Here is a 16,301-nt window from a genome sequence, read left to right as displayed (position 1 = left end):
TTCGGCCATAAATAATGTTGCCATGTTTCTAAAGTCCTAACAAGAGCATATAATTATTTATCATAAGTAGAATAATTCAGACTAGGCCCACTCAATTTTTCAGAAAAGTATGCAACAGGTTTGCCATCTTGTAATAACACACCTCCTAATCCAATTCCACTAGCATCACATTCAAGCTCAAAAGTCTTATTAAAATCAGGAACTTATCTTTCAATACCGTGAAGGCTTCTTCCTGTGCGGTACCCCAAACAAAAGGCACATCTTTCTTTGTAAGCTCATTGAGAGGTGCAGCAATGGTGCTGAAATATCTCACAAAACGCCTATAGAATCCAGCGAGGCCAAGAAAACTCCTCACTTGTGTGACCGTTTTGGGCTGCGGCCAACTCTCAATAGCTTCAATCTTGGCTTTATCAACTTCAATTCCTTGTGGAGTAACAACATAGCCAAGAAAAGATACTTGGTCGGGGCAAAACGTGCACTTCCCAAGGTTACCAAACAAACGTGCATCACGTAAAGCAATAAAACTAGCACGTAAATGTTCCAAATGTTCCTCTAAAGATCTGCTGTAAATCAGTATATCATCAAAATAGATTACCACAAATCGTCCAATAAAAGCACGTAAAACTTCGTTCATTAATCTCATGAAAGTACTAGGTGCATTAGTTAACCCAAAAGGCATGACTAACCACTCATATAATACCAAACTTAGTTTTCAATGTTGTTTTCCATTCATCTCCCAATTTCATACGAATTTGATGGTATCCACTACGCAAATCAACTTTGGAGAATATTGTAGAGCCACTCAATTCATCAAACATATCATCTAGCCTAGGAATAGGATGATGATAACGAATAGTAATATTATTAATGCCTCTACAATCAACACACATACGTGATGTACCATCCTTTTTCGGCACTAGAATAATAGGAACAGCACAAGGACTAAGGGATTCGCGTATATAACCTTTGTCGAGCAGCTCCTATACTTGATGCATAATCTCCTTCGTCTCCTCTGGATTGGTGCAGTATGGTGCACGGTTGGGTAATGATGCACTGGGTATTAAGTCAATATAATGCTCAATCCCTCGAATGGGAGGTAATCCCGGTGACACGTCTTGTGGAAAGACGTCAGCGAACTCCTGCAAAATGTTAGTGACAGTAGGAGGCAAAGAGGAAGGCACGTCCTCAAATGAAAATAATGCCTCTTTGCACACGAAAGCATAGCAAACAGATTTGCTGAAATCTAGCTCATCAATATCAGATTTAGTGGCAAGTAAACATGCACTTTTCAATTTAATTTCAGAAGCAACACTAGATGGTTTACTATTAGGCTTCATTTGTTGCTCAAATTCTTTTGCCACAATCTGATTTTCACTCTTATTTTTCTCCTGTTTTGCTTTATTAGCTCTATTAATATCATCTTTCAAAATGGAATCAGGAGTCATAGGAAGCAAAGTTATATTTTTATCCTTATGAACAAGAGTATAATGATTTTTTCTACCATGGTGTATAGAATTTTTAGCAAATTGCCATGGTCTACCAAGTAATAAGGAACATGCTTGCATAGGTACCACATCACAATCAACATAATCAGCATATGTAGAGATACTAAAATGCACACGAACAGTGCGCGTTACCTTAACCTTGCCGCTATTGTTGAACCATTGGATGTAGTATGGATGTGGATGTGGTCTTGTGGTGAGAGAAAGCTTCTCCACCATCTCCATGCTAGCCAAGTTGTTGCAGCTCCCTCCGTCTATGATAACACACACAGAATGTTCCTTCACAACTCCCTTTGTATAGAACAAATTATGCCTCTGATTTTGCTCAGCTTGTGTGACCTGCACACTCAAAACACGTTGAGCAACTAAACATTAATACCTGTCAGCATCGTCAGGAGCCATGTATTGTGTCTCATGATCTGAATCATCTCCACCGTGTTCTTCACGTGTAATAAGTGCCAAAGTCTCCTCATCATAGTCACTAGCGGACTCATACCCACCATCCTTAGTAGCAATCATCACACGCTGAGATTTGCATTCTCACGCATAATGACCTCTTCCCTTACAACGACGACAAATAATATCACTTGTGTGCCATGTTGATGCCATGGACGAAGAAGAGCTCTATGTAGGCCCGGCAGGTGCGCTCTTGGCAGATAGTGGTGGTTGTGCCTGCTTTCTTGTATCACGGCTGGAGGTAGCAGCTGATGGAGGTGCTGGTGCAGTGGAAGTAGAGGATGCACGCGGTGTCCATGATGAAAGTCGACCTGCAAAAAAGTTAGTTCGCGCCAATGCTTGTCGATCATGCACTTCACGTTCAGCTTTACAAGCAAGATGGAATAAACGAGTGATATTAGTATACTCCTTATACTCTAGAATGGTCTGAATCTCTCTATTTAATCCACCCATAAAACGTGCAAGCATAGTTTCATTCTCCTCAACAATACCACATCTAATCATGCCAGTTTGTAATTCCTGATAATATTCTTCTACAAAAATTTTCCTTGTCTTAAACGCTGCAATTTTTGAAGCAATTCACGTTGATAATATGGTTGAACCCAACGAGTACGCATAGCAGTTTTCAAAGCAGCCCGAGTAGCTGGAATAGGATATAATCTACAATGTTCAGACCATGGTGCCGTCCACGTTCGCAAGGTTACGAAGGGTTCCATCCAGAGAAGTTGCTACGTTCCGCCAAGATCGTATTGACCCTGTACGCGTGCATGCAGTCCTAGCTAGCTGCGAAATCCATCAGCTGCTAGCTTGCTTGCTAGCTAGCTTTGCACACACGTGTTTCTGCTATTGGTGATTTGGTCTAGCATTCTAAATCCAACAATTGGTATCTAGAGCCTAGACGATCTACGATCTACGATGACGGACAGCGATGCTGAGTCGGTCAAGTCCGGCAATGGTGGTTCCAAGGCGAACAAGAACGGAGACAAGGTGAAGAAGGATGGCAAGTCAGCAACAAGTGGTGGCGGAATGGGCGGCGCCAACGTAAAGGCGCATCGCAACATCCCCATCAAGTATCCGATGCTCACCGATGCCAACTACGGCATGTGGGCGGTGAAGATGAAGATTATTCTCCGAACCCTTCGAGTGTGGCAGGCCATTACGGACGACGACGTCGACGAGGAGTGCGACGAAGGTGCCATGGCCGTCATAGCCCAGTCTATGCCAGATTCCGTGCTGATGACATTGGCGGAGTTCGAGACAGCAAGAGAGGCGTGGAACGCACTCAAAGAGATGAGGATCAGAGAAGATCGCGTCAGCAAGGCCCGGGCACAAGTGCTGAAGCGCCAATTTCACAAGTTGCAGATGGAGGAAACTGAATCGGTGAACGACTATGCCATGCGTCTGACTACTTTGGTGGGAGAAATCCGCGCGCTTGGTGCGAAGCTCGAGGAGACCGAGATTGTGGAGAAGTTTCTCAGTTCGGTGACTGATAAATTCACGTACATCATCGGCATGCTCGAGCAGTTTTACGACATCGACGACATGACCATAATGGAGGCGATCGAACGCTTGCGGACATGGGAAGAGAATGCTCGTGGTTGTCGGAAAGGCAAAGGAGGAGGTGGTGACCAACTCATGTACTCACGCAGATTGGGAGTCCCCAAGTAGCAAAGGAAGGCGCAACGTTGGCGAAGGCTCAAGCAACGCGAAGCGCGGCGGACAAACCAAAGAAGGCAAAGGAAAAGGCAAGCCACAAGATCGTGGTAAGGCGGACCGATCTAAAGAGCGGAAGCCACGGAACTTGGATATGTCCGAGGTCAAGTGCTATAACTGCAACGAGATGGGTCACTTTGCAAAGGATTGTCCGGAGCCTAACAAGCGGGAGATCAAGGCAAATTTGGCGAAGCAAGAAGGCGAACGTCCAGGTCTTCTGCTGGCCGAAGTTTGTGATCTCGTCCAAACAGCAGTTGTAAAACCAAACCGGAAGGTGCTACTTCATGAGAAAAAAGTAACACCAAAGTTATTAGGATGCCAGAACGTGTCGTGGTATCTAGACACAGGTGCCAGTAACCACATGACGGGGTGCAAGGAGAAGTTCCTCAAGCTGGAATATGATGTTCAAGGCTCGGTCAAGTTCGGTGATGGTTCAAATGTGGAGATTTGCGGGCAAGGCTCTGTCCTCTTCGAGGGTCTCACAGGAGAACATCGCATACTCATCGGAGTGTACTACATCCCAAGGCTTCGCAACAACATCATCTCTGTCGGGAAACTTGACGAGAATGGACGCAAGGTGAATATCGAGAACGGAGTGATGACGATCTTCGAAAACCTCTAAAACGTGCTAGCGCGTGTGAATCGCACGCGGAACAGGCTCTATATTCTCAACCTTGATCAATCTCAATCGGAGTGTTGGCTCACCAAGAGTGATGATGATTCGTGGTTATGGCATGCTAGATTTGGACACGTTAACTTCTACGCCTTGAAGAAGATGTCGAAGATGGAGATGGTATCTGGGATGCCGTTTATCGACCATGTTGATCGAGTATGTGATGGGTGCTTGGTTGGAAAACAACACCGCAGGCCGTTCCTTGCTCAGTCTACCTATCGTGCAAGTGATGCACTCGAGCTGCTCCATGGTGATCTATGTGGCCCTATCACCCCAGCAACTCATGGAGGAAAGAAGTACTTCTTCCTTGTGGTAGATGACTACTCGAGATATATGTGGGTCATTCTCCTACGATCTAAAGATGAGGCGTTTGAAGCGTTCAAGAAGTTGAAGGCTGCAACGGAGATGGAACACAAGCTGAAGGTTCGCGCTCTATAGACAGATCGCGGCGGAGAGTTTACGTCGAATGAGTTCAACGACTACTGCGAGAAGATTGGCATAAAAAGATTCCTCACGGCACCTTATACGCCATAACAGAACTGGGTTGTTGGAAGGCGCAATCGAACCGTCGTTGACATAGCGAGAAGTTTACTCAAGAGCAAGAACTTGCCGGGAACATTTTGGGGAGAAGCTGTCTCGACAATGGTCTATCTTCTCAATCGGGCTCCAACGAAGGCGGTGATCGGCAAGACTCTGTATGAAGCAATTTACAGACGAAAGCCAAATGTGTCTCATCTACGAACATTTGGGTGTGTGGCGCATGTGAAGACGGCGAAGCCGCATCTCTCAAAGCTTGCCGATCGCAGCACCAAGATGGTGTTCATCGGATACGAGAGGAGTTCCGGCACCAAGGCATACCGCTTCTACGATCCACGAACCAAGCGTCTACGAATTTCACGCGATGTTGTGTTTGAAGAAAATCAAGCGTGGAATTGGAGTGCAGCAGACGATGCTCCAAACGGTAACATATTCACAGTTGAATTTCCAACTGATGATGATGCAAGGGAGGATGTCCAGGTGGTTGGCAAGACGCCCAACCAAGGTGACCACAATGGTAGTGATCATCATGGTGCCGACACCGACGACGACGTGCATGGGTCACAAGGTGATAGCGACAACGACGTGCACGACACAGGCGGAGATCTCGACAATGAGGCGCATAGTGATGATGACAATCAAGATGATGGTCACGATCACGACGACTACGCCAACGACGCGGATGCCAACGACCTGGCATCTACCACGCTCGAGACTCAACCGTCTTCCTCAAGTGCATCGACGCTGACACAATTTATGTCGCCTCCTTCGCAGGCCACGACGGATTCTTCCGGGCCTCGTCGCTACAAGACCCTCAAGAAAGTCTACAAGTACGCAAAGCCAGTTACGCTTGAGTACTCCGATTTGTGTTTACTCGGAGTTGAGGAGCCGGCAAACTTCGCAGAGGTGAGCAAAATTTCAAGTTGGATGCACGCCATGGATGAGGAGATGAAGGCAAGACTCATTGCAAAGGGCTACGTACAACGTCAAGGAGTTGACTATGAGGAGGTGTTTGCACCGGTTGCTCGAATCGAGACGGTGAGAGTGCTCCTAGCCTTGGCAGCACAAGAGGACTGGAAGGTTCATCATATGGATGTTAAATCCGCTTTCCGCAACGGTGACCTCACAGAAGAATTGTACGTGGAACAACCCCTCGGCTACGAGAAGAAAGGCGAAGAAGGGAAAGTTTACAAGCTCAAGAAGGCACTTTACGGGCTGGAGCAAGCGCCAAGAGCTTGGAACGCAAAGTTAGACCAAAGTTTGGTCACGCTCGAGCCCCTTGATGATCCAAAAGATAGTCTACCAAGCACCGAAGAACAGGTGGAGGTTGAAGATGCGACCAAGGAGGAGTGCTGGCTCAAGCTACGGACAAGCCGACGACAGCAAAGACGGTCCCTGAAATGCTACGAAGAACGGCAAAAGCAATGCCAAGGATATTTACTATGAGTAGTAGTCATCGCATTTGGGATCCAGGTCGCACCATGGACGTCGTGATTAGGGGGGTGACATGCAAAACTAGTGAAAGCACAAACAGCAGCAGCAACCTGTCTCTCCTCGGGATATTGCAAACATGTAAAACGTTGTTCAGTTTCTAACTCCCAAGTAAGATATATATCAGTAACATATCTACCCTCAAATGGTGGAATATTCAATTTCAGTTTAGGAACATGGTCATGATCTCGTACCTGAGGTGGTGGTGCAGGCCTACCATTGCGAATAAATACCTGAGGTCGACCTGCTGGTGGTGGTGCTGGTGGCTGCACGTAGTTCTGATTTTGATCAACCTCATCCTCATAATCGCCCACATACTCATCATCCTCCTGGGTACCAGCAGCAGCAGTAGCAGGAGCCAAAGAAGCATCAACAACAGGTATAGCAGCACCAGAAGTTTGGCCATCCTCAAGAGGAACACGCTTCGCTCGTCCATACTGATTCGGAAGGGGGCGTTGTTGTTGTTGTTGTAGAGGTGCGATAGGTGCAGCCAGCGGTGGTTGTGGAAAACGCGCGAGCAATTCATTAAACTTGCTATCAAGCTTTGTTTCGAACGTCTTCTCAATGCCATCTATCTTCTCCATGGCCTCGTCAAATCTGTTTAGCACATCTTGCACCTGCCCACTCATCATTTGCTGAAATTTATCATGTAGTTGTTTGTTCGTCAGGTTCTCCCAATCAGTCTCATCGGCTTGTGATCCTACCATGGTTAGCAGCAAATAGAAACACACAAGGATATGATCCTACAGACTACTAAGAAGTGGTGGTGGTGTATCACAAACCCGTCAAGCAAATCTCAAATTCTTACCAGTTCTTACCCAGCAGCAGGTGGTGATCGGCAACCGTTGTAGTCAAAACTCTCAAAGCTTGGATAGAGCGATTACCAGGGAGAGTCAAACGCACGACGTAGATGTATGTGGAGCTGGGAAGGCTTATAATATGGTAGCAAAAAAGGGTCAGCAATAATCAATTCAGATGCAAAGTTGAATAAACGCTCAACGACGGTACTGTGCTGGTCCTAGGCTAGACTATGCTAGAGACGCGAGCCTAGAACACTAACAAAACCACGACACTGCACGGAAACAAGGGAGAAGCACACTCTGAAAAAAAATTCACTCTTTTTTTTGCGCTCTTTTTTTTGCGCTCCTTTTTTTCGAAAATCAATATAATGGCGAGTGTCTCAAAACTCTTCCCAAGGCAAGATAACAGGATAGGCACGAAATTTTTTCGACCAAATTTTTTTTTCGACTTCCCGGACCCAAAAACTGGAAACGGGTCAAAAAAACTTTCTATAACGGCGACTGTCTCAATACGCTTAGAAACACCTAAAAATAGGATAGCCAAAAAAAATTGTCAAGTGCGTTCTTGGAAAATTTTGGGCCTAAATGGAGGGTGGTTTTTGGACTTCTTCTTTTTTTCCGAAACCTACTCAGGCAAGGAAACACGAATCGGAAAATAGATGGATCTCAAAAACAAACCTAATATGCAAGGAACTCGGATTGGTGGTGGATATATGGTGGTGGTATATGGCAGCGGTGGTGGTAGCGGTGGTAGTATATGGATATGGATCGGTGGTGGTATATGGATACGGATTGGTGGTGGTATATGGATACGCATTCGGAGCGGTGATGGTAGGTGGCAGGGGCGATGATGATGGTGCGGTGGCGGCGTGACAACTTATGACCAGAACTCGAAACTCTAAAAGACTAGACGCTAAGACCAACAACTAGACACAACGATGCAACCGCAAATTCAACAAAGCAAAACCCTAAAAAGATTATGCAAAGGCTCAGATTGGTTCGAATATGATGAACTAACCCTAATTTTTTTTGTGGCTTTTTCGTGGACTGTAGGTATGAAGAACAGACTCGATCTAAACTACGAAAAACTGTAAAATCTCACCGAGCAACCTGGAAATCTGATACCACTTGATAGAGGCAAAGGTGTCCCGTCTTTCGATGAGATGATGGATATCACTTTGGTGGAAGTCGACTTTGACGATCCGACTACGAACGTGCGAGGACGTCGCGCCTTAGCAATCGCTAAACCAACTCCGAGAGGTTATTGACCACGCCGGAGCACAATCAACCTGACCACGAGGGTCTGTTTCCTGCATGCAAACGAAGAACAAGCAAGAAACTGAGATTGCAATCTGGATATTGCGAATATAAGATGAAAGCTTTATTGATCAAGGTGGGGTTCTGTGACGCCTTTGTCTGGTCGTTGAACACAAATGAAGTACGCGAAGTTGCAGCTATGGCAAACTTTAGTCTAAACAAAACCCAAAGTCTAAACGGTGCCCTAAAGGTTGTATATATGGAGGAAGAGGGGGGAATTTCGTGGCCCTTGGTGGAGGGGTCCGAAATCAACCATATCTCTTGTTTCCCCACACATACGGACTCTAAAAACAGCCTATACTGAAGTATTTCGAAAATATATGGGCCTGACCCAATAATAAGGTGATGCGGCACCTAGAATAGCCTCTGGACAAAAGTTATGAAGTGGCATCTTGTATATTTCGTCCAAGGCTTCATGCACACATTATGGTGGCTTCAACGTCCTGAAATCATCACTTGTAACTCCGTTCTTGTTCCCCTTGCGCATGCCATCATCTCCATGCTTGTTCGTGCTCCAATGTCCATCCTTCTCCAAGCTAGGCCCTTCATTTGTAAGCAAAACAAATGTATCCAATTTAGGCAGCATCATATTCTCATGAACATTAGAATCATTACCAAGAAACGAAAGTACCTGATAATTTAATTGGCGTGCGCGAGCTCTAATAATTGGTCCAGTATATGTAGCAGCAAGGGTTGTGGGTGTAACAATGGTATTGATGTCCTCATCATATTGCTTCTAACCATGCCAGGATCACAAGCCGACGAGATTGACTGGGAGAACTTAACGAACAAGGAGCTTCATGATAAGTTTCAGAAAATGATGACTGAACAGGTGCAAGATGTGCTGAACAATTTTGAAGAGGCCATGGAGAAGATCATTGGCCTTGAGAAGACGTTCGAAACAAAGCTCGATAACATATTTAATGAACTGCTTGCGCGTCTTTCACCACCGGCTGCACCTGCCGCACCTCTGCAACAACAACAACAACAACAACAACAACGTCGACGACGACTACCTCCACATCACAAAACAGCCCTCCGCCGAGCGAGTCGTGTTCCTCTTCAGCCTGGCCAAACTGTTGGTGCTGCTGTTGATAATTCTGTGGCTCCTGCTGCTGATGGGGAGGAGGATGATTATGCGGGAGATTACGAGGATGAGGTTGATCAAAATCAGAACTACGTGCAACCACCAGCACCACAACCACCAGGTCGTCCACATGCAAATAATGGCAATGTTAGGGCTCCCCCTCAGGTACGAGATCATGACCATCTCCCTAAACTGAAATCGAATATTCCACCATTTGAGGGTAGATATGGTCCTGATATATATCTTATTTGGGAGTTAGAAACTGAACAACGATTTACATGTTTACAATATCCTAAGGAGAGACGTGTTCCTTCTATTGTTTGTGCTTTCACTAGCTTTGCATGTGTTTGGTGGTCTGAACATTGTAGATTATATCCTGTTCGAGCTACTTGGGCTGCTTTGAAAACTGCTATGCGTACTCATTGGGTTCCACCATATTATCAACGTGAATTACTTCAAAAATTGCAGCGCTTAAGACAAGGAAAAAATTATGTAGAAGAATATTATCATGAATTACAAACTGGCTTGATTAGATGTGGTATCGTTGAGGAGAATGAAGCTACGCTTGCACATTTTATGGGTGGATTAAATAGAGAGATTCAGACCATTCTAGAGTATAAGGATTATAATAATATCACTCGTTTATTTCATCTTGCTTGTAAAGCGGAACGTGAAGTGCAGGATCGACAGGCATTGGCGCGGACTAACTTTTCTGCAGGTCGACCTTCATCATGGACACCGCGTGCATCCTCAACTTCCACACATTCTACTGCACCGACACCTCCATCAGCTATTACCTCTAGTCGTGATACAAGGAAGCAGGCACAACCACCATTATCTGCCAAGAGCACACCTATCGGGCCTGCACAAAGTTCGTCTTCTTCCATGGCATCAACAGGGCACACCAGTGATATTATTTGTCGTCGTTGTAAGGGAAGAGGACATTTTGCGAGAGAATGCAAATCTCAGCGTGTGATGATTGCTACTGAGGATGGTGGGTATGAGTCCGCTAGTGACTATGATGAGGAGACTTTGGCTCTTATTACACGTGAAGAACACGGTGGAGACGATTCTGATCATGAGATGCAATACATGGCTCCTGAAGATGCTGACAGGTATGAATGTTTAGTTGCTCAACGTGTTTTGAGTGTGCAGGTTACACAAGCTGAGCAAAATCAGAGGCATAATTTGTTCCATACAAAGGGAGTTGTGAAGGAACGTTCTGTTCGCGTGATCATAGATGGAGGGAGTTGCAACAACTTGGCTAGCATGGAGATGGTGGAGAAGTTATCTCTCACCACAAGACCACATCCACATCCTTACTACATCCAATGGTTCAACAACAACAGCAAGGTTAAGGTAACACGTACTATTCGTGTGCATTTTAGTATCTCCACATATGCTGATTATGTTGATTGTGATGTGGTACCTATGCAAGCATGTTCCTTATTACTTGGTAGACCATGGCAATTTGATAAAAATTCTATACACCATGGTAGAAACAATCAGTATACTCTTGTTCATAAGGATAAAAATATTACTTTGCTTCCTATGACCCCAGATTCCATTTTGAAAGATGATATTAATAGAGCTAATAAAGCAAAACAAGAGAAAAATAAGAGTGAAAATCGGATTGTGGCAAAAGAATTTGAGCAACAAATGAAGCCTAATAATAAACCATCTACTGTTACTTCTGAAATTAAATTGAAAAGTGCATGTTTACTTGCCATCAAATCTGGTATTGATGAGCTAGATTTTAGCAAATCTGTTTGCTATGCTTTTGTGTGCAAAGAGGCATTATTTTCATTCGAGGACGTGCCTTCCTCTTTGCCCCCTGCTGTCACTAACATTTTGCAGGAGTTCGTTGACGTCTTTCCACAAGACGTGTCACCGAGATTACCACCTATTCGAGGGATTGAGCATCAAATTGACTTAATCCCCGGTGCATCGCTACCCAACCGTGCACCATACCGTACCAATCCAGAGGAGACAAAGGAGATTATGCGTCAAGTACAGGAGCTGCTCGACAAAGGTTATATACGCGAATCTCTTAGTCCTTGTGTTGTTCCTATTATACTAGTGCCTAAAAAGGATGGTACGTCGCGTATATGTGTTGATTGTAGAGGCATTAATAATATTACTATTCGTTATCGTCATCCTATTCCTAGGCTAGATTATATGCTTGATGAATTGAGTGGCTCTACAATATTCTCAAAGTTGATTTGCGTAGTGGATACCATAAAATTCGTATGAAATTGGGTGATGAATGGAAAACAGCATTTAAAACTAAGTTTGGTTTATATGAGTGGTTAGTCATGCCTTTTGGGTTAACTAATGCGCCTAGTACTTTCATGAGATTAATGAACGAAGTTTTACGTGCTTTTATTGGACGATTTGTGGTAGTCTATTTTGATGATATACTGATTTACAGCAGATCTTTAGAGGAACATTTGGAATATTTACGTGTTGTTTTTATTGCTCTACGTGATGCACGTTTGTTTGGTAACCTTGGGAAGTGCACCTTTTGCACCGACTGAGTATCTTTTCTTGGCTATGTTGTTACTCCACAGGGAATTGAAGTTGATAAAGCCAAGATTGAAGCTATTGAGAGTTGGCCGCAGCCCAAAACGATCACACAAGTGAGGAGTTTCCTTGGCCTCGCTGGTTTCTATAGGCGTTTTGTGAGAGATTTCAGCACCATTGTTGCACCTCTCAACGAGCTTACAAAGAAGGATGTGCCTTTTGTTTGGGGTACCGCACAGGAAGAAGCCTTCACGGTATTGAAAGATAAGTTAACACATGCTCCTTTACTCCAACTTCCTGATTTTAATAAGACTTTTGAGCTTGAATGTGATGCTAGTGGAATTGGATTAGGAGGTGTGTTATTACAAGATGGCAAACCTATTGCATACTTTTCTGAAAAATTGAGTGGGCCTAGTCTGAACTATTCTACTTATGATAAAGAATTATATGCTCTTGTTCGGACTTTAGAGACATAGCAACATTATTTATGGCCCAAAGAATTTGTTATACATTCTGATCATGAATCTTTGAAACCTATTAAAAGTTAAGCTAAACTAAATCGTAGACATGCTAAATGGGTGGAATTCATTGAGACTTTCCCTTTTGTCATTAAACACAAGAAGGGTAAAGAAAATGTTATTGCTGATGCTTTGTCTCATCGCTATACTATGCTTTCACAACTTGACTTCAAAATATTTGGTTTGGAGACCATCAAAGATCAATATGTGCATGATGCTGATTTTAAAGATGTAATGCAGAATTGTAAAGAAGGAAGAACATGGAACAAGTTCGTTATTAATGATGGCTTTGTGTTCCGTGCTAACAAGCTATGCATTCCTGCTAGCTCTGTTCGTCTTTTGTTGTTTTTTGTTGTTGCAGGAGGCGCATGGAGGAGGATTAATGGGACACTTTGGCGTGAAGAAGACGGAGGACATACTTGCTACACATTTCTTTTGGCCAAAGATGAGACGGGATGTTGAGCGTTTTGTTGCTTGCTGCACTACATGTCAAAAAGCTAAGTCACGACTCAATCCTCATGGTTTATATATGCCTTTGCCTGTACCCAGTGTTCCTTGGGAGGATATATCTATGGACTTTGTTTTAGGTTTACCTCGAACAAAGAAGGGAAGGGATAGCATATTTGTTGTCGTGGATAGATTTTTCGAAAATGGCACACTTTATACCATGTCATAAAAGCGATGATGCTGTTAATGTTGCTGATTTGTTCTTTCGGGAAATTATTCGCTTGCATGGTGTGCCAAATACTACTGTTTCAGATCGTGATACTAAATTCCTTAGCCACTTTTGGAGATGTTTATGGGCTAAGTTGGGGACTAAACTGCTTTTTAGTACTACTTGTCACCCCCAAACTGATGGACAAACTGAAGTAGTCAACAGAACATTGTCTACTATGCTTAGGGTTGTTTTGAAGAATAATAAGAAAATGTGGGAAGAATGCTTGCCTCATATTGAATTTGCTTATAATTGTTCATTGCATTCTACTACTAAGATGTGCCCTTTTGAAATTGTGTATGGTTTCCTACCTCGTGCACCTATTGATTTGTTGCCTCTTCCATCTTCGGAGAAGGTTAATTTTGATGCTAAAGAAGGTGCTGAATTGATTTTAAAAATGCATGAGTTAACAAAGGAAAACATTGAGCGTATGAATGCTAAATATAAACTTGCTGGAGATAAGGGTAGAAAACATGTTGTGTTTGCACCTGGAGATCTTGTTTGGTTACATTTGCGTAAGGATAGATTTCCTAATTTGCGCAAATCAAAGCTAATGCCACGTGCTGATGGTCCTTTTCAGGTGTTAGAGAAAATAAATGATAATGCATATAAACTTGAGCTACCTGCAGATTTTAGGGTTAGTCCCACTTTTAACATTGCAGATTTGAAGCCTTATTTGTGTGAGGAAGATGAGCTTCCGTCGATGACGACTTCATTTCAAGAAGGGGAGGATGATGAGGACATCAATACCATTGTTACACCCACAACCCCTACTGTTACATGTACTGGACCAATTACTAGAGCTCGCGCACGCCAATTAAATTACCAGGTACTTTCATTTCTTGGTAATGATTCTAATGTTCATAAGAATATGATGTTGCCTAAATTGCATACATTTGTTTTGCTTACAAATGAAGGGCCTAGCTTGGAGAAGGATGAACATTGGAGCAAGAACACGCATGGAGTTGATGGCATGCGCAAGGGGATCAAGAACGGAGTTACAAGTGATGATTTCAGGACTTTGAAGCCACCATAAGGAGTGCATGAAGCCTTGAACGAAATATACAATATGCCACTTCATAAATTTCGTCTAGAGGCTATTCTAGGTGCTGCGTCACCTTATTATTGGACCAGGCCCATGTATTTTCGAAATACTTAAGTATAGGTTGTTTTTAGAGTCTGTATGTGTGGGGAAACAAGAGTTAGGGTTGGTTTCGAACCCCTCCTCCAAGGGCCACGAAATTCCCCCCCCCCCCTCTTCCTCCATATATACAGCCCTTAGGGCGTCGTTTAGACTTTGGGTTTTGTTTAGATTAAAAGTTCGCCATAGCTGCAACTTCGCGTACTTCGTTTGTGTTCAACGACCAGACCAAGGCGTCACAGAACCCCACCTTCATTAATAAAGCTTTCCTCTTTTATTCGCAATATCCAGATTGCAATCTCAGTTTCTTGCTTGTTCTTCGTTTGCTCGCAGGAAACAGACCCTCGTGGTCAGGTCGATCGTGCTCCGGCGTGATCAATAACCCCTCGGAAGTTGGTTTAGCGATTGCTAAGGCGCGACGTCTTCGCACGTTCGTAGTCGGATCGTCAAAGTCGACTCCCACAGAAAACGATTGCTATCTCATCGAAACATCGGGACACCTTTGCCCCTATCAGCAACGGAGCGACGAACCGAGGGGGGAACGAGGGGAATGGGGGTGCCGCTCACAGGGGGAGGCAGAGGACGTGTCCGGCGAGGCGGAGAAGCTCCGGTGAGGTAGATCTGGCGCGGGGCAGTGACGGTCGTAGATGAGGAAGACGCTCGATCCCATCGGTGTAGCGTGGTCCTTGTGGTTCCCTGGTACGGATGCGACGTAGTCGAGGATGACGAAGCTCCTGGACACCTTGGCGCGACGAGGGGAGGCCGGTGCTCGCGGGATCGACGAAGGCGAGGCGACGACTCTGCTCGATGAAGAAGAAAACGACGAGGAAAACGAGAGTGAGGGGGTCAGAGGATGGCTAGGGTTCCTAGCGAAGAGAGAGGCATCAAGGGAGTCCTTATCCATCTCTGCGACCGCAGGATGGCTGACAGCGCGGCATCCGCGCGCTGGACGGACGAGCAGCGTCCACAACACGAGAGGTTGGGGATGACCAACGACTTGGCCTGGGCTTGGTCCTGTGCGTGTAGTGCCCATAAGGCATAGTGGGCCAAAGTGTACAGGGCAATTTCAGTTTTAATCTTTTGTTGTTGTTATACACTTAAAAAAAACTTCTGTTTATACTATTTTGCTATCAAATGAGTTTTGTCTAGTATGAAACTTTCAGATATAAATGCTAAGCAATATTATTAGGTTGCACAAAAAGTTTCGAATATTTTTTAGTAGTATAAATATTTGTTCAGCCGTAAATGGTTAATTTAATTGCAGTTGTTTCCCATTTTAATTAAATTAGAGGCACATAGTTATTTACAATATGTTGATTGATGCTCTATAATTAGTTAGTGAATACCTACTACCCTTTGAACATTTTTAAATCTCAGTTTGATGAATTTATAATTTTGACTTGTTATTTAAGTTTGAAATTGAACTCGGTTCGAAACGAGTGAGGTTAAGCAAAATTCATTATGATGACCTGGCATTATTAGTCAGAGGATTACTGTAGCTTAATGCAGGGATGTCACACCGGCACCGCTTCGGGCCGAAGAAGCGGCCGGGAGATTGGAGCCGTATTGATCCAGCTCCAGCAGCACGGGCGCAGACCCGCGACGTATCCATCGCCGGGAGGATTAGCGCCACCTCCTCAACCCCGTCTGCATGACGAGCCGCATGCGCCGGCCCATTCTGTCCCACCGGCCCAGAAGACACCACCACCGCTGCTGACGTGCCATCCGTCAAGGACGTCTTCGACTTCCCACCCGCTGCCTTCCATTCAGCCGTGTTGAGACTTGGTTCCTCGTTCTCCTCCGAATCGTCATCATCAATAGGAGGGCA

This window comes from Triticum aestivum, unplaced genomic scaffold (assembly GCF_018294505.1).
Source record: "Triticum aestivum cultivar Chinese Spring unplaced genomic scaffold, IWGSC CS RefSeq v2.1 scaffold83862, whole genome shotgun sequence".
Taxonomy (NCBI): Eukaryota; Viridiplantae; Streptophyta; class Magnoliopsida; order Poales; family Poaceae; genus Triticum; species Triticum aestivum.
This window is presented reverse-complemented; position numbering follows the sequence as displayed.